The sequence below is a fragment of the Apodemus sylvaticus genome, chromosome 22 (assembly GCF_947179515.1).
Source record: "Apodemus sylvaticus chromosome 22, mApoSyl1.1, whole genome shotgun sequence".
Taxonomy (NCBI): domain Eukaryota; kingdom Metazoa; phylum Chordata; class Mammalia; order Rodentia; family Muridae; genus Apodemus; species Apodemus sylvaticus.
In genome coordinates this window covers 1,882,961-1,901,961 of record NC_067493.1, presented here as the reverse complement: position 1 = coordinate 1,901,961, position 19,001 = coordinate 1,882,961, and the positions used below count along the sequence as shown (strand labels likewise).

Sequence of the window (19,001 nt, the reverse complement as noted above, 5' to 3'; positions counted from 1 at the left end):
ACTCACTCTTCAGCCATACTACTTTACTTGATTTTCCTGACCCTGAACTCGCATGAAATACACTTCATGGATTAGACGGGTGTGAAATCCTCCCAACTCTTCCTCCAAAGGGCTTCAGTTGTGTTTTCTTAGAGGCTTGTTTGGCGTCTATGCAGAGTTCTAAAAGCAAAGGGCTCTCGGCATGCATAGTGGAGGAAAAAGAGAAAATCCAAGGCTGCTAACCACACACAGGAGCACAGTGTGCGACAGTAAGCCTGGGCTACACAATGAGTTCCATTCAAGCCTGGAAGGAGAGACAACTGAACGGAAGCCTCTTTTCTAGGCAATGACATAGTTTAAAGTATAAACAGACATTTGGAAGTACTGATAGGTATATTGTCTCATCTCTTTCTTTGTCTGGACTCGAACTTGTCATGGGAAACTCCCCTCCCTTTAGCCTGTGTAAACATGGCTTCTCCTCTAAGACTCACATGAGCAGGCGCTCTCACTCAGTAGCGTGGCTTCTCAAATCTCTGGGGAAAGTTACAGGTTTTACTTAGGTTTTGCATTTTATGTATTTATGTAGTTTTTTTTTATTTTTATTTACTTCTTTATTTTATTTATTTATTTATTTGTTTTGTTTTTTTGAGATAGGGTTTCTCTGTGTACCCCTGGCTGGCCTCTAACTCAGATATCTGCCTGCCTCTGCGTCCCAGGTACTGGGATTAAAGGTGTGTGCCAGAACCACCTGATATAGGTTTTACATTTTTAGATGTGGTATGATTGTATATCCAGGTGGCTATGAATTTTACCTCATTGCCGAAAACAATATCATATAGCCCAGATTTCTCACCCTTGCCTTCAACGTGTTAAGTGATACATACATACTATGTGGTTGCTAAGAATTGAACTCATGACCTGTGTAAGTATAGCCAGAGCTCTTAACCTCTGAGCCTTCTCTCCAGTCCTATTCCTGCCTTTTTAGTGTATATTATAAAAGACAAAAAGGTTTTGACACAGGTTTTAGTCACAAAAATCACCCAGGCGTCTACAAGAAAGCAACTGGTCCAGATATTTTGGACAGAATTACAATCAGCCATGATACTGAAGTTATTCAGAGGTCATGGCCTGAAATTGCAAGTAAGAAGAACCACTAGAAACCTCACAGGAAGTCACATCTGGCTGATGCTTCCGATCCAACCCCATAGAGGACCCACCACCCCAGGTCCCACTGCTCAGCCTCATTTTCCTCCCCATTGTGGGCAGATATCCTGTGCTCACCATGTCTTGATTTCAGCGTTTCCCTGAGGTCCCCTCACAGCACACAACAGCAGAGCTCACAGCAGGACACAGAGAAGCATTCAAGCTGCACACCCACAGGGAACACCTCAGAAGGAGAGGGTGAGGGTGAGAGTGAAGATCAATCAGCATAAATGTCTAGAAAACATTTCCAATAAAATCCTAAATGAAAATTTCCTAAACTAAAGAAGGTGCCTGTGTAAGAATAGCCAGAGTTATTATAAATATATAGCCAGAGTTAATGTAAAAGCATGCAAACAGATTGGGGAAAAGTCCCTTTACTGCACAATAATTGAAACACTAAGCATCTAAAGTAAAGCAATAAAAAAAACTACTACAGAAATTAACAAAACTAACAAACATATCAAACAAACAAACAAACAAACAAACAAACAAAAATCAAATTACCCTGGGTCCTATCCCCGCCCATCCCACGGCCCTTGACCCCAGCCAGCTCCAACTTGATCATTAATGTTCCTTGGGAAAGCGCCAGCCCAGACCTCTGTAAACTCTACCAGGTCTTTGTCTTTTCTCAGCCCAGCCTGTGTCATTAAGGATCAGGATGCAGTTTATTGGCCTGTGAATTCCCTTCCTGTCTCACCAGCTCACAGCCAGAAGCCAGGGCCGGGTGCACAGCCCAGAGATCCAGGGCGGCCAGGTTCAGCTTCCATTCCCACAGGAGGGTTGTGCTAGGAGGCCACTGTGCCCGCCTGGAGGAGCACAGAGCAGGTTTGCACTCTGACCCGCTGCAAACTTTCCAGAGCGGGAAGCCTGCGCCTTGCCCGTACACTGTCCACACCTGGAGCAAAGAGAGAGTTTGCACTCTGCCCTGCTGCAAACTTTCCAGAGCAGAGTGGGAAGCTTGCTCCTTGCCTGGCCATTGTCCCTGCCTGGAGTAGCACAGAGAGGGTTTGCACTCGGCCCCACTGCAAACTTTCCAGAGCGGGAAGCCCGCGCCTTGCCCGTCCACTGTCCCTGCCCAGAGCACAGAGAGGGTTTGCACTCCGCCCCACTGTAAACTTTACAGAGCGGGAAGCCCGCGTCTTGCCAGGCCTCTCCAAACTCACAGACCACGTCTGTGGAGACGACAGGAGGATAGCGTGGTGTGACTTGAGAGCTCACAGACACCCGCAGCATGGAACACTATCTTCATCCAGATGAGCACACGAATGCGGTCCCGTTCCACAATTCCAGGCCAGGCTGCTCAGAGCCCTGGAAGCTCAGCAACAGCAGCAGTCGCTAAATGCGCGCAGTCACCTCCTTCCCGCCTCAGCCAGACCTATGACCAACGCGCACATTCAAACTCCCAGCCCACTTTCATTCATAAATTAAAGACAGGAAATGACCACATTCCAGGAGGCTGGATGCAGGGCGGGCACTGTGGTGATGTCAGGGGTGGTGCCAGAGGTTACCAGGGGCTGAGGTGCAAGGCCACAGGGCTGGGGCGAGGCTCAGGGGAAGTCAGGGGGCACGGCCAGCGGTTGCTGGGTGACAGTCAGGGAATCCAACCTGGCTACCGCCCGGGGCTGCGATAGATGGGTGAGGGGCGGAGTTGGCGTGACGTCAGGGGCAGGGACTGCAGTCTCTGAGTGACTGACAGTGCTGCCAATGTGACATTTTCACTGAATTTGAAGAAATATATAAATATGTGTGTTAAAATTGAAGAATTTGATGTACAATAATACACATGACATTGTCCACATAGATAATACATCAAAACTAACTGACAAACCACATAAAAAAATTCTAATCAAATTGATAGCTCTCATGGAAAATACTTCTTATAAAATTGAAGAAATATTCAGAATTTTTATTTAAAATTAAGATTGGGCATTGAAAATAAATACACATAAAAAGTTGACAAAGAAAACTAAATGTGTAGGCAAACTCAATTTTAGGAAAAAATTGAAAAATAATGTGTTAAAATTGAAAAATCTGTTGGAAAATAATAATGGTAAAAAGATAAATTATCTTTACTAAATCAAGCACCTAGAAACATTTTCTCATAAAATTCATGATTTTCAAGGAAATTGTTTCTGATATAATGGAAACAATATATGGAAAAGTAGTGTTAAATTGAAGATTTTCACTGGAAATTATTCAGATAATTTTGTGTACATGAAAACATCTCTAAATAATTGAAAAATTAAATAGAAATATTTTCTGATAAAATTAAAGTTTATCTTAACTAATATCTGTAGTGATATTGAAGATATGTGTGTTCAAATTGAAGAATTAATTGGAAAATAAGAATAGTAAAATAGTAAACATAGAAAATATACCTAGAACATTGTCCAATAACCTAGAAAAAAATTTTGATAAAATTGAAGATTTTGATGGAAAATATTTCTAAGACAATTGAAGTAATATACAGAAAATGTATTATAATTGAAGATATCAGAAGAGTTAATACAGATAAAATATTATTAGACTTATAAACTATTTCTGAACTAATTGAAAAAGGTAGTAGAAACATTCACTGAAAATATTTGTGAAAAAAAATGAAGTAGAACTTGAAATAGTGAAGGTTTATTTGAAAAATAATACAGATAAACAGGAGACATAAAAAATTCCTAAAATGATTGAAAAAATAACTAGACACACTTTCTGATAAAATTGAGGGTTTACATGTAAAACATTTCCGAGAAAATTAAAGTAATATATTGAAAAATGTGTTAAAATTGAAGAATTTGTTGGAAAATAATGTTAAAAATTGTACATAATTTTATTTTTACTGAATGACCAAGGACATAGAAAAATTTGGGATGAAAGGGAAGATTTTCATGGAATATATTCCTGATAAAGTTGAAGAAATACATAGAAAAAGTTGTGAAAGTTGAAGATTTACAAGGAAAGGGATGCTTCTAAAATGATAGAAATAAAAATATTTCTAAATTAAATAATGAGGGAATTAGAAAATTTTGATAAAATTGGAGATTTACATGGAAAATAATCCTAGCATTGGGCCTTTTTCCAGTTCCATTTAGCTTTGAATTTCATAATTTATTCATGTAAATGTCTATAGTAAGCTCCGTTTTTGAGACATGTTGAGCACAGTGTCACTGTCCATAGTGAGGAGGAGCAGACATATGAGCAGTGGGAGCAGTGGTGGTTGGTCCTCCCTAGAGCTGCATGGGAAGCGTCGGCCAGGTATAGCCAGATGTTTGCACCTGTGAGGTCCCTTGTGGTGCTCCTCACTTGCTAGATCAGGCCGTGACCTCTGAATAACTTCACTATCAGGGCTGAATCTGCTCAAAATACTAGGACCAGGGGCTTGCTTGAAGAAATGTCATGGGCAGGATGAAAAAATTGGACAGCGCTGCTTTCTCTGAAATCTTCTACAAGTTCTGCCCTTAGCAGTTAACACCAAGGTGTAAGATCCACCTGCAGTTAATTTTGCGGAATATTTAAAAGGCCTCTCATGTGTTGGGGAGCACTGCAATATTAAACTGAGGTGTAGAAGGTTGGATTTGGTGAAGGAAAGGTCTTACCAAGCTTAGGAAATAGTGACAGTAAGTAGCATTTAGCTGAAGGGGGACGGCCTTAAACACACCCCACGGATAGGATGCTAAGCAGGGTGGTTAGAGACTAGTATGTTAGGATTCCCATGTTCCTTCATCAGGTTTGTTTAGAAACCTGTCTCCAAACAAAGAAGACAAATGTGATATACAACCAGCTACTTGGTACATGGTCATAACAAAAAACAGGTAGTACAGGCTGCTCAAAGTGTCAGTATTGAGTCACCACCAACATCAAGGTCTGGTGGGCCTGAAGCCCCCTTTTTCTGACTGTGAAAAGCATAGCTCTGTCTCATTGTGAATACGACATTGGAATTGTAAACATTTTCTGATAAACTCGATGATTTACATGGAAAATATTTCTGATACATTTGAAAATATATATAGAAAAACATGTTAAAATTGAACACTATAATGGAGATTATACAGATAAAATGATAGGTATAAAATAATTCTAAGTTGACTGAAAGTGGAATTACAAATATTTTCAGGTGAAATTGAAGATTTACGTAAAAACATTTCTAATAAAATTCAAGAATATGTAGACAAACACGTTAAAATTTAATATTTCCATAGCATAGATAAAATGGTAGATATAAAAACCTTTCTAAGTTAATTTAAGGTGGATGCCTACCATTATTTAATCTATATAATATTTTCCATGATAATCTTCAATTTTAACATATCTTTTCTAAAATTTTCTATAATTTATTAGAAATATTTTCCATGTAAATCTTTAATTCAACCATAAAAGGTTCTATTTTATTTTTGAAATAATATAGCAATGTTTTATGTATATCATTTTACTCTTTAACTTTCCATGAAAATTTTAAATTTTAAACTTTTTTCTATATATCTCGTCTATATTATCAGAAATATTTTCCACGAAAATCTTCAATTTTATCATAAACTGTTTTTAATTCTTTTTTTCAATACAAAAATCTATATTGGGAGACAGCCATTTGAGAAGGGAAGAAACCCTATGCTCTTGCAGACAGGAGCCTAGCATGGCTGTCCTCTGAGAGGCTCTGACAGCAACTGAGACAGATGCAGATACTCACAGCCAATCATTGCACTCAGGTCATGGATCCCTATGGAAGAGTTAGAAGAAGAACGGAAGGAGCTGTAGGGGATTCCAATAACTTAAGAAGACCAACAGTATCAGTAACCCAGACCCCTGGGAGCTCACCGCGTCTAAGCCATGCAGCAAAGAGCATACTTGGGCTTGGGCGGGACCCCAGTCACATATGCATCAGAGGACGGCATTGTCTGTATTCAGCGGGAGACTATTCACCTAATCCTTGTTTTTTTGTGTGAATTACAAATAATCAGAACTACGAGTTTTCTTATCAGCACTGCGTCAGTTGTATGTCAAAGGTTTAGATTTGTTTTGCCTTCATTTTCACTAAATACTAATCATTTTTTTCTGTAATCTTCCTTGTACGAGTTATCATGGAGTAGGATGTTGTTCGGTATCCATGTTGATGTGGGACTTCTCTTATTATTTCAAACCCAGCCGAAGTCTTTGGTGATGTGATAGGATGCATGTGATTATCTTCAAACTTTTTGCGTCTGTTTACACGTGTTTTACGAAACTGAAGCTACAAACTGAAGGTAAAAACATGGACAAGCTTTGTCTCCTGGCTTGCTCTCCTGCTTGGGCGTTGTCCCATGCTCAGGTTGCTCTCTTATCCAGCCCAGGCCCACTAGCTTATGAATATTGTCACATTCAGAATCATGAACACTACCTCACACTGACACAACAACGGCCATTCTGATGAGAGCACACCCTCAACTGAGGCTCCTTCAGATGAACGTAGCTCTGACATGTAGAAATGCTGGCAGATTTACCTCTCTCCTGACTATGTCCCCTTGTGGATTGAAAAGATGATCTCTTGCTGCCCACCTGCTCTCCTAGCAGTCAACAATAACCAGCAATCTTTCCTGAACATATCAAAGAAGTCAGTGAAAGAGGCCACACTCAGCCAACACTCTATAAATCTAGAGAGAAAACTGTAACACAGGAATAACAGCCTGGTCTACAAAGTGAGTTTCGCGACAGCCAGCACTATAGAGAAAATCTGTCGCAAAACAAACAAACAAAAAAACAAACCGAGAGGTTTGTTTATGGCTAAATGCTTGGATCAGGGAAACTGAAGCTCCCTTAAACAGATGATAGGTAATAGACAACCTCAGATGAAAAGCCAGATATGTAAGGCAATCGTTGTTGAACACTATTATTATCCAGACAATTTTCATCAGTGGCAAATTAGAGGAAAAACACAGTTAGATTAGTATAGATTTTCTAGATAAGTCTATCTCAAATCATAGTGAAAATGAATCTTTCTCTGTAAATAGAAAGGGTAATTAATAGAATGTCCTGATGAAGGCTGTCAGCCAAGGGAAGTTAAATATATCAAGAACTGGTTAATTTCACGTTGCAGGATCTTACAGGGAATACTTAGGAAATAATTATTTCTGATGCGAGTTTTAAAAAAGCAAAGTTAAACAAATCTATTTTGTTTAGTAAAATAAAGTAGTACAAATACAAAAAACAAAAATGACCTTTCCTTATATAGGTTGAAAAAGCATCTCTAGCCTAGATCAAAGATGGGTCAGAACATCTCTAAAGATCAAGAGTAAGAAACGGTTTCTCAATTTAAAATGTATAATTTAGAAACACCCCTAGGGGATTAGAGGGTTATGGTTACTATCAGAACAAGGGTTGTTATGGTAAAGATGCTTAGGAAATTAAGGAGATAAGATAAGATTAGAGATTTAGAATAAGTCACAGGGATAGGCTCAGGGTTAGGTTCAAGATGGCCACCATTATTCTTCATGGTTTCACTGAATCAAAAGTTTCCCTATTTTACAAAGAAGAAATGTCAGAGTTAGGGTTAGTCTCAGGATCGGGTCAAAGGAATTGTTTGTTGTGCTATGCGAAATCAGGTTCTATCTTTTCACTCATCTGCCTTCCTAGTCCTTTTTCATTATATCAAAATCTTCTTTCCAGCCCCCAATGATAGTAGAAAGTGAGTTATCCACATAGGCAGAATTCCGAGATGGGAAATATCATTACGTCATCATGGGGCCCAGTTCACATACAACAGAAGAGTACGTATTACTCCCAACATCAGCTTTCCCAAGCTCACAGACACACTGCACCTAAAAAAATTATTATGTTTTTTTTTGTTGTTTTGGTTTTTGGTTTTTGTTTTTTTGTTTGTTTGTTTGTTTTTTGAGACAGGGTTTCTCTGTGTAGTCCTGGCTATCCTGGAACTCACTCTGTAGACCAGGCTGGCCTCAAACTCAGAAATCTGCCTGCCTCTGCCTCCCAAGTTCTGGGATTACAGGCGTGCGCCACCATGCCTGGCTAATTATTATTTTTTTAAAGAATGGCAGTAAATGTCCTTGATATTAGATAGTTGTTGCTGATCAATTTATTACCTACTCTGAGGTCAGGACACAGCTCATCTCTCCCCAGTCTCTGAAGAGCTTCTTTAAAAGCATCAGCCTAGACAGGTGAGGCACACATACACTGCCACCACCACACACACATCGCTGGGCACTTGTCAACCAGGAGACTGCAGTGAGCTCCACCCAACCTAGAAGACGTAGTGAGTTCTAGGGCAGCCCTAGACTACACAGCAGGATCCTGTCTCAAAACACTCAAGTTAATAAACATCACACACTACATGTGTGCTACTCAAACGACTCCAGTTCGAAAACAAAGATTGCAGGCGACATTTAGAAATTACTGCAAGTTACTTCAATGCAGCCACCTCTGGATCCGGGGCTTGGACACCTTTATCAGAGGGAATATTAAATAACACTGGGCGACATTATTGCTTTACAGTGATAACTGCAAACACACTCAATAAAAAATATGGGCAAAAAGTTTAGCCCCTGAGCTAATGGCTTGGCTGCTGAAGTTACCACCCTTCTAAACCCCTCTTGACTCCCTTCCTTTTCAACAAAACAGTAGGACAGCAAGAGCAGGTTTTGCACTTAGCAGTTGCCATGTGTTCTCAGGTATCAGGTGGCTCTCAGTGTTGCTCTACATCCTACCATATTTAAAAAGAACATCGGCAACCAAGCAGTGGTGGAATACACCTTTAATCCGAGCACTTGGTGGGGGGGGGGCAGAAACAGGCAGATATCTTGTGAGTTCGAGGCCAGACTGGTCTACAAAACTATATCTAGGGACAGCTAGGGCTAATGATAAAACCCTGTCTCAAAAAAAAAAAAAAAAAACAAAAAAAAAACAACAACAACAACAACAAAAAACACACACACAAAAAACAAGCAAACAATCCAAACCCTTGACAAGAATGCAAAATATCCCACCGGTCTCAAACATGCTCCAAGTTCATCCCCTTACCCATCCATTGAGGACCCACCCATATCATCTTCCCCCACAGCCTCATCTCACCCTGACAAGTCAACAGCACTTTAATTCCCTGCAAACTCACTGCCTGATGCCTTAAGACTGAGCCTCAGGATTCACACGTCTGCATTTGATTACAAGGTAAATCCCACTTCCAAATGTGTTTTTTTTTTAATAAAAATTAAGGTTTTAATTTGCAAATCAAAGCCTATTTATTGCTTGTCTATTGCGGAGGGCTTTAAGGGGGAAAAAGTCAAAACTTATACATTTTTATCTTTTCTAGACATCTGAGACATTCACTCATTATTATTATTATTTTATGTTAGTTCTCAATGTTGAGAGGAGAGGCTAGCCTAATTCCTTTAAGAAATTTAATTTTGGGTTCTGTCTACATGTTAAACGCACTGCTGTTATTTTTAAAATATATGCATGCACACTTGAATAAGGCTCAGCCTAAGCTTTCCATACAACCATGCCCTGGGCACTCGAGAACTGATTAGATGCCAGGCTCCCTGCTTAACTCATCAACTCCACTATGTCATTTGTTTAACAAATAAACTCTCATCATCTCTGCCACGCCAGGCATAAGCAGCAGCCATGACAGTTATCAAAGTGATATCTGTACCGGATCATGGTGCTGTGTGGAACCTCTAATGCCTAACACACACGTGTGATCCAGCTCAGCCCATGTTGCTGTCAGCATGGACTCCATCAGCAATGCGGGGGGAGCTGCAGTGTCTGCCATCTGTGGTAGCACAACAGGGAAAGCCATGATTAAGTGACATCAACTCACATTCCTTTCTACAGGTCGATGAACAATATCTTAGCCACCCAGAGACTTAATTCCCATCATAACTGTACATTAAATTTCCCCAAACATGATGATCAGCACGTCACAAAAAGAGTGACAACACTACACAGAGATGTGAAGAAGTCAACAGTGGAGTCACTGTGGGGAAAAGAGTGGAGGTTGAGACCATTTTTGCTCATGGTGGCAATGCCATCTGGGAAATCCAAGTCACCCACAGAGTCCTTAGGGAGCCATGTTTCCCTGGCAGGGCTGCAACCAGGTGCTCCCTCCACCCACGAGTCAGTTCTTGAGTCCTTGCCCTTGTTCTCCTCTGTGGAGTGGGAAGGGTCATCCTAGGCTAACTAGCAATTTGACCTTCCCAAACCAAGGGGAGAAACTGAGATAAACCTTATGAAGAGCTTTGATCTATGTGGAACGAAGCCACTAGGCAGCCATATTAATAACAGTAATGATGGAAAATACTACCCCTGGTGAGGAGGGAAATGAGAGGGGAGCAAGGGGCAGAATATGAAGGAGTCTCTAGGCCTGGTTTGTACCCACCCAGCCCCTTAATTTTTGAATGTCTATTTTGTCAGGCACAGTCACACAATACATTTAAGATCTGGTGGGAAAGGTAGTGCATGCACAAATTCCAATAAATAGATTTTAGAAATATAAAATATTTTAATATAAAATATATTATTTTATATTATTAATTATATATTATATATTATAATATATTATATATCATTATATATATTATTATATATTATAATTAATCTGAGAAAATGATTTCATATACTCTTGCAAGGCAAGACAGAGAACCCCAGTGCCTAGATAAATAGACCGAGCTTCAAAGCCACCATGATGGTTAACCTCAATTGTCTACTTGATAAGATCTAGAGTGGTCAAGGTTATTGTGGTCATAAAAAGAGAAAGAGGCGAGAGAATATATTCTAATGGCGGTGTGGGGGAAGGGCGTGCCTCAGTGGGCCCATGCCAAGGTATTGCTTCCTCCTGAGGTTACCAGACACAAGACGGTATAGTACAGAATAGAGTTTATTCAGGGCTTGGAGAGGGGAGTCAAGAGGGAAGTAGAGGCAGAGAGAGGCAGAGAGTAGAGAAGCAGAGGCGGCCATGGCCATGTGGAGAGAGGGGAGGAGGGGAGAGGAAGGGAGGGGACCCCAAGAAGGGGACAAGAGAGAAGCTGAGAGTGAGAGGATAAAAGAGGGGGAGGGACAAGCAGCCCCTTTAATAGTGCACCAGACCTACCTGGCTGTTGCCAGGTAATGGTGGGGCGGGGCATAGCTGGCTGTTGCCAGGTAACTGTGGGGTGGAGCTTAGACAGAATCCTAACAAGGACGAGGTGCCTCGGGGCGTGGCTGTAAGGGACAGCCTTGGTTGTCTTAACTGGTGTGGGAAGCCCCACCCACTGTGGGCGGCACCATTCCCTGGCTAGGATCCTGGGCAGTGTGTGGAAAGGGGCTGAGCAGCAGAAGGTGTTCATTGCTCTTGGTGTCATGATTATTTACACACCTGATGTGAGTGCGCAGCTGCTTCACACTTCAGAGTGGCATTGCCCACCATGAGGGACTTTACTGTGAACCCTGAGCTGGAATAAACCTGTTCTCCTCACAGAGTAATTTATCAAACAACAGCAGTGATTAAGATTCTTGTGAATTGACCTTGATCCATTCATGGTGGTCACAATGAGAGGTAATGTGTTTTGTTTAAAGAATTTTTTATTAGATATTTTCTTATTTACATTTATTTTTTGCTTTTGTTTCATTGAGACAGGGTTTCTCTGTGTAGTCCTGGCTGTCCTGGAACTCACTCTGTAGACCAGGCTGGCCTCAAACTCAGAAATCCACCTGCCTCTGCTTCCCAAGTGCTTTTTTAAATTTTTTTATTTTTATATTTATTTATATTTTATATATTTTATATTGTATATACATATGTTTCTATTTATATTTTATTTACATTTCAAATGTTGTCCCCATTCCTCGTTTTCCCTCTGAAAACCCTCTATCCCATCCCCCCTTCCCATGCTCACTAACCCACCCACTCCTGCTTCCCTGATCTGGTATTACCCTACCCTGGGGCAATGAGCCTTCATGGGTCCAAGGGCCTCTCCTCTCATGGATGTCCGACCAGGCCATCCTCTGCTATCCATGTGGGTGGAGCCAAGGGTCCCTCCATATGCACACTTCGGTTGATGGTTAGGTCCCTGGGAGCTCTGGGGGTACTAATGGTTAATATTAATGATTCTCCTATGGGGCTAAAAAACCCTTCAGCTCCTTGGGTCCTTTCTCTAGCTCCTCCATTGTTGACCCTGTGCTCAGTTCAATGCCTGGCTGAGAGTGTCCCCCTCTGTGTTTGTCAGGCACTGGCAGAGACTCTCAGGTGACAACTATATCAGGCTCCTGTCAGCAAACACTTGTTGGCATCCACAATAGTGTCTGGGTTTGGGACATGAGCTGATTACTGGCCCCAATATGTTTTCATTACCCTAACTCACCCAAACTGTTATTGCAACAACACTGAAGGTAAGAGGAGGCCCTTTGTCCACAGTCCAGCTATGCTGGCAGGTCTTGAGGTGGCCACAAGATGGCTCACAAATTTGTTCAGTGTGTAGGATATTAGGAAGAGAGAAAATAAAAGCCCTACAGCTCTTTTAGACAGGGTCATGGAGACATTTTTGACAATACACACCCATGGACCCTGAATCACCAGAAGCAAAGGCAGCAGTGGCTTGAGTTTTTGTCAATCAGGGAACACCAGCTATGAACACAAAGCCCCAGAGGGTGGAGTAGTTAGGACAGAGTTGTCTAAAAGATTTAAGGACAGTGGCAAAGAGAGTATTTAATGGAGGACAGACTGCAGAGGAGACACAGATGAGAGGAGAGAAGCAACAGACTGGAGACCTGGGAAAGATCCTGTTGGCAGCCAAGGCCAAATCAGAAGACCATAAGTGATGCCTAAAAAGGATGTAAGGGGGCCCTGAGAATCAAAAGTGCCCGCACCACAAGACCAGGGTTACCATAAAAGTAAAATGGAAACTCATCATCTTTTGTTGCTACAGTTCAACATTATATTGTACTAAAACCTACAGATAGAGTCTCTTCATCAGTTTATAAATGACTGTCCAGAAGAAAACAAAAATGGAGGACCACTTAGATGCCTTAAAATTGAGGCTATTTAAGCCTCTGCAAAGAAAAAAAGCCTTACTCTGCCAACTTCAGGTGACCTTTGTAGACCTGTGGACTGTATACTCAGACCAGGGGTCCTGGCGTTAGCCATTGGCCAATGTGTAACCAATGGGCACAAGCTAACAACCACTCTATTTACACCTCTGTCACAATGGCTTCTGGGTAAAAATGATACCAGAAGGACTCATTGCCAGCCACCCTTCTTGAATCTCCACAAAGTATCTACTCAGCTGCCCTGCTGCTGGACCCTGACCTCACTGGATGGGCCTCTGTATGATTGCTCAAATAGAAGTAAGGGTAAAAGGGTTCACCAATGGCAACTGCCTCATTCAGGATGGACAGGGGTACGCTGGGGCAGCGGTGGTCAAATACCGAGATCACATGTGGAGGACCACACCTGGCAGGAATGTCAGCCCAGGAAGTTGAACTGGAAGCTCTGAAATGTCATTAGAGCTGAGAAAAGACAAGACACACATGGCTGGTGTGTTATTGTTACCTCTCATATCTATGGGGCCATTTGTAAGGAGAGGACCGATCTGATGGGGAAGGACTAAATTGCACCTCAGAGAGCAACAAGAAAGCCCAGTGGGTGGCCCCTAGAAATTGGGTTCCTCATGTCCTTGATTGCACCAGACCCAGGAATCCCCACACTCTCTGATGAGACAAAATATATGATCTGGGCCAAAAACCTGTTCATGTCTCAGTGTTGTAAGAGATGAGGGAGGACAGCTAACTGACTACAAACTAATGTTTGAGAGAAAATGGGACTACACAGAAAAAAGGAAGAAATCAGAGACTTTCAAGAGTTCAATGGAAATGAATATGCAACATGCACAATCTCATGGAATACAAAGAAAATGAAAGTGGAGCTAAAGGAAAGTTCACAGCACAAAATGCCTACGTGAAAAAATTGGAGAACTCCCATGCTGGCAATTTAACAGCATGTTTTAAAGGCTACAACAAAAAGAAGTGAGGGAGCAAGAAAATGAGGAGGAGACATCAAGCAATTTTCAAGTTGGGGGATGAAATTAATAAAACAGAAAGAGAACAATTCAAAGAATTAATGAATCATGGAGTTGGTCTTTTGATCCTTTTATTAGACAAGATAAAGAAACCCCTATTAAAAGATAAAGAATATACAAATTAATGAAATCTAAAATGAAATGGGGGATGAAATAACAGGTAATGAAGAAATCCAGAGAGTGGTAAAGACATAGTTTAAAAAGGGTGCATTCCACCAACTTGGAAATTCTAAAAGAAATAGCTAACTTCCTCAATATTTTCCACATCCCAAAATTAAACTAGAGAAAAACAACTTAAACTGACATAACATGAAGGAAAACATAATTCATTAAAAATATGTCCCCAATGTGAGCCCACGTCTATGAGTTTTAGGGAAGAGTCCTACCAGACTTTCAAAGAGGATTTAACAAGAATTCAGTGTATTCAACAATATAGAAACAAAACAAATATTAGTCAATTTATTTTCTGAACCCCTGATTACTCACATATCCAGTCAGGAAAGACTGAGGGATAAAAAGAGAATTACAGACCAATTATACCTAAAACCACAGATTCAAAAAATACTTAAAAGATAAAACAAATAAAATAAAATAAAATATAAAACACATCAAAAGATTGTCCACCATTAACAATGAGGAAGGCTTCATTCTAGAAACAGTAACGGTTAAACAAAATGGGATTAAAGTGTAAGAAAAACCAAGAATTGATCATCTCATGAGGTAATGTAAAATTCTCTGACAATATTCAACACCACTTCATGATAAAATTCTCAGAGTTTTGCTGCTTACCGGGGCTGGAACATGGCTCCGTCTATTCCATTATCAGCAGCTTTCAATATTTCAAATACATCACTGCCTAATCTTGGCTTTCCTGGAACTTGCTTAGAGATCTACCTTGATCTCAAAGATCTGCATGACTCTGTCTCATGAATGGTGGGTTAAAAACCATGTAACACCATGCCTTGAACTAAGATTTTCTGTTTATATTTTAAATTCAGAACCCAGAATCCAAATCTATCCCTCAGCAACTTGATACATACTTGTATCTTCATATGTCTACATCAAAACAATAAACAGGTAATAATAATTCCTAACATGATACAGTTCACTTTCATACAACTGCAAATCCAATGTTTAGCTGAATGCAATCTTGTTCTAATGTAACCATTCCTTTAATGACATTGAATATCCTTGATCAGATGATTAAACTTCATTCAACTTCCTCATAAAGCCTTGTATTTTGAACCTTTCTTTTTTCATTTTTCCTTTCTTAGTTTCTATGTTTGTTAAAATTTTTCATGCCAAATTCTATGTGGTGATTTTCGTTACTTTCTTTGTCAATGCAATTAATGTAAACATATTTACCTTAACCTCAAGGAAACTCTTCAGACGAGGGCTGCAATTTCTTTGCAAAAGCATAAAAAAAAAATCTCCAGAATGGAAATAATACCAAGCACCCATGTCTATCATATCCTACTATGATACCCTCCTAATTCCCACTTAACCTCAAGGAAACTCTTCAGACGAGGGCTACAATTTCTTTGCAAAAGCATAAAAAAAAAAAAATCTCCAGAATGGAAATAATACCAAGCACCCATGTCTATCATATCCTACTATGATACCCTCCTCATTCCCACTTAATTCATGGTCATATTCATTATGTTTCTCTCCAGCACACAGAATTAGGAGATTTATCCCTGGTGAAAACACTTTACCACATTGATTACATTAATAAGTTTTCTGTCCGGAGTGTGTTCTTTTATGATACTGGAGATGACTGGGTCTTGTAAAGGATTTACCACATTGATTACATTCATAAGGTTTCTCTCCAGTATGTGTTCTTTTATGTATTTGGAGATACCTGTTCTGTGCAAAGGCTTTACCACATTGAATACATTCATAAGGTTTCTCTCCAGTATGGGTTCTTTTATGATATTGGAGATTACTGTTCTGTGCAAAGGCTTTACCACACTGATTACATTTATAAGGTTTCTCTCCAGTATGTGTTCTTTTATGTCTTTGGAGATCACTGTTACATGCAAAGGCTTTACCACATTGATAGCATTCATAAGGTTTCTCTCCAGTATGTGTCATTTTATGTCTTTGGAGATAAAAGGGTGTTGCAAAGGCTTTACCACATTGATTACATTCATAAGGCTTCTCTCCAGTATGTGTTCTTTTATGATATTGGAGAGTACTGCACTGTGCAAAGGCTTTACCACATTGATGGCACTCATAAGGTTTCCCTCCAGTATGTGTTCGTTTATGTCTTTGGAGAGCACTTTGCTGTGCAAATGCTTTACCACATTGATTACATTCATAAGGTTTCTCTCCAGTATGTGTTTTTTTATGTTTTTGGAGATCACTGTGATATGCAAAGGCTTTACCACATTGATTACATTCATAAGGTTTCTCTCCAGTATGTGTTCTTTTATGATATTGGAGATGACTGTGCTGTGCAAAGGCTTTACCACATTGATTACATTCATAAGGTTTCTCTCCAGTATGTGTTCTTTTATGTCTTTGGAGATCACTGTTACATGCAAAGGCTTTACCACATTGATTGCACTCATAAGGTTTCCCTCCCGTGTGTGTTCTTTTATGTCTTCGGAGACCACTGTGATATGCAAAGGCTTTACCACATTGATTACTTTCATAAGGTTTCTCTCCAGTATGTGTTACTTTATGATATTGGAAAGTACTGTGACATGCAAAGGCTTTCCCACATTGATTGCATACATAAGGATTCTCTCCAGTATGTGTTCTTTTATGATATTGAAAATTACTGTGCTGTGCAAAGGCTTTATCACATTGATCACATTCATAAGGTTTCTCTCCTGTATGTGTCATTTTATGTCTTTGGAGATGACTGGGTCTTGTAAAGGCTTTACCACATATATTACACTCATAGCGTTTCACTCCAGTATATCTTCTTACATGCCTGCAATGATAATTAGCACATATGAAATCTTTACCACATTCATTACTCTGATCAATCATGTAATTAATATGAATTATGTTTACAATTTGTCTAATGGTAAAGAAGCAGCAGATCTTAAGGTTAATGTTTTTCTCCCTCATCATGAGTTGTTCAAGACCACTGTGATAGTTATTACATGGCTCATATTTATAGTACCCTCTTTTTATAGGATGTATTTTAGCTATCTGAATAAAGAGCAACTCTGATCTTTATAACACTGATTGTATTCATATTTTCTCGTGTAAATTACAATACTTTTGACTATTAACCATGACACACAGAAGAATTTTCAAATTCTTAATACCCATAAAGGTTTTCTAAACTATGAGTTTTGGGATAATCCCTGTAAAAATAGAAAAGCAACTAATTGCAAATATCTTTCACATTCATAATTTCTATCAAAGTCAGAATACTATGTATCTTCTTGTTTTAGAACAGAAAATTTTATGTTTCCGCTTTCAATATGCCTACGCTCACATCATTTTTACCCATTGTGACATACGATATACCTAATAAAAAAGAATGATAAGTGAAAGTTTTACACATTGCATTCACACTGTTTGAATTTTTGCTTCTCATACCACGTGCAATATAGTCTAATGTTTCTCCACAACAACATTCTTGATACTCATAAAATGCTCTCTCGCCAAACTTAACCATATTACTACAAGAATATGACTAACCCCAAACTTTCTATGGACTAATTGCTTATTGGAATGTTTTGGATGTAGATTTATCATTATTCATTATGCAATTTCTAAATACTTTGATGATATACAGAATGCCAGGTCCACAGCATAGTTCTAATGGAGCTATGTATCAAATGGATACACAAACCAGATATTGGATCTTGAGGTACATGGTTTTGTAAGAATATTATAATCAAAGCTACACTTAAAGAACTGTTATTTTATAGTCTTGCTTTTAACTGGAGATTCCATAAGATATTAAAATTTCCTCAGAGACAAATTTGTATAAGCTTGCACATGAAAATTACCTTTCATGTTTTCTACAACTTTGACAATGTTCTTCAAGGTGATGGTCTTCCCAATTATAGCCTAAAACACAGTACAAGAAAATGAATGATATACTATTGGAAAATAGGCAAAATTAAAGATACTGTGAATTTTAACTGTACTGTGAAAGTTACAGTGAAAATTCAGTGAAACTGAATTATTCAGCTCAATTTTCATACAATTAAAATAATAGAAGATCATCAATAACAAAAAAGCATTTGTTTCCTTCAGAAAGAAAAATTACCTATAGCTTTGAGGTTCAGGTAGGTTTCCAACATCACATTTTTGTAGAGACTCTTCTGGGAAGGATCCAGCAAATTCCACTCTTCCTCAGTGAATTTCACATGCACATCATCAAATGTCACTGCATCCTAAATATCCCATACATGTACAACACAAAGCATGATACTGACATCACCGGAAAATAAATATATGCTCTCACAAATATATATTTACATAATTCTCGTGCTTGCTCTGCTTATTTTCTGACTCAAAATTTATAATCACTGTGTCATTTTAGAAGGATCTTTAATTATAAGTTCCACCTCTGTCACTTTTGAACACTTTGAATAGGACACAGCCTTGCTAGAGAAATGCCAACTGAGAGGGACATGCAGGGGAAACAGATCCACAGTACTGAGAACCCACCTGAAAAATTGTATGAGCGTTTACTAACTACAAACATGATGGGCAAGCTGGGTGTATTTGCTCATGTCTTTAATCACAGAGGCACAGGCAGATGTATGTCCAACAGCTTGACACAGTCATGACCTTTGTAATGTGTTCTAAGAGACTAATAGT

General features: G+C 39.5%; 1 pseudogene; it reads right to left on the bottom strand.

Annotated features, from left to right (window-relative positions):
- LOC127673198 (zinc finger protein 431-like) overlaps window positions 1–18,565 on the bottom strand; it is a 132,110-nt pseudogene extending 113,545 nt beyond the window's left edge.
- Between the last annotated feature and the right edge of the window lie 436 nt (window positions 18,566–19,001).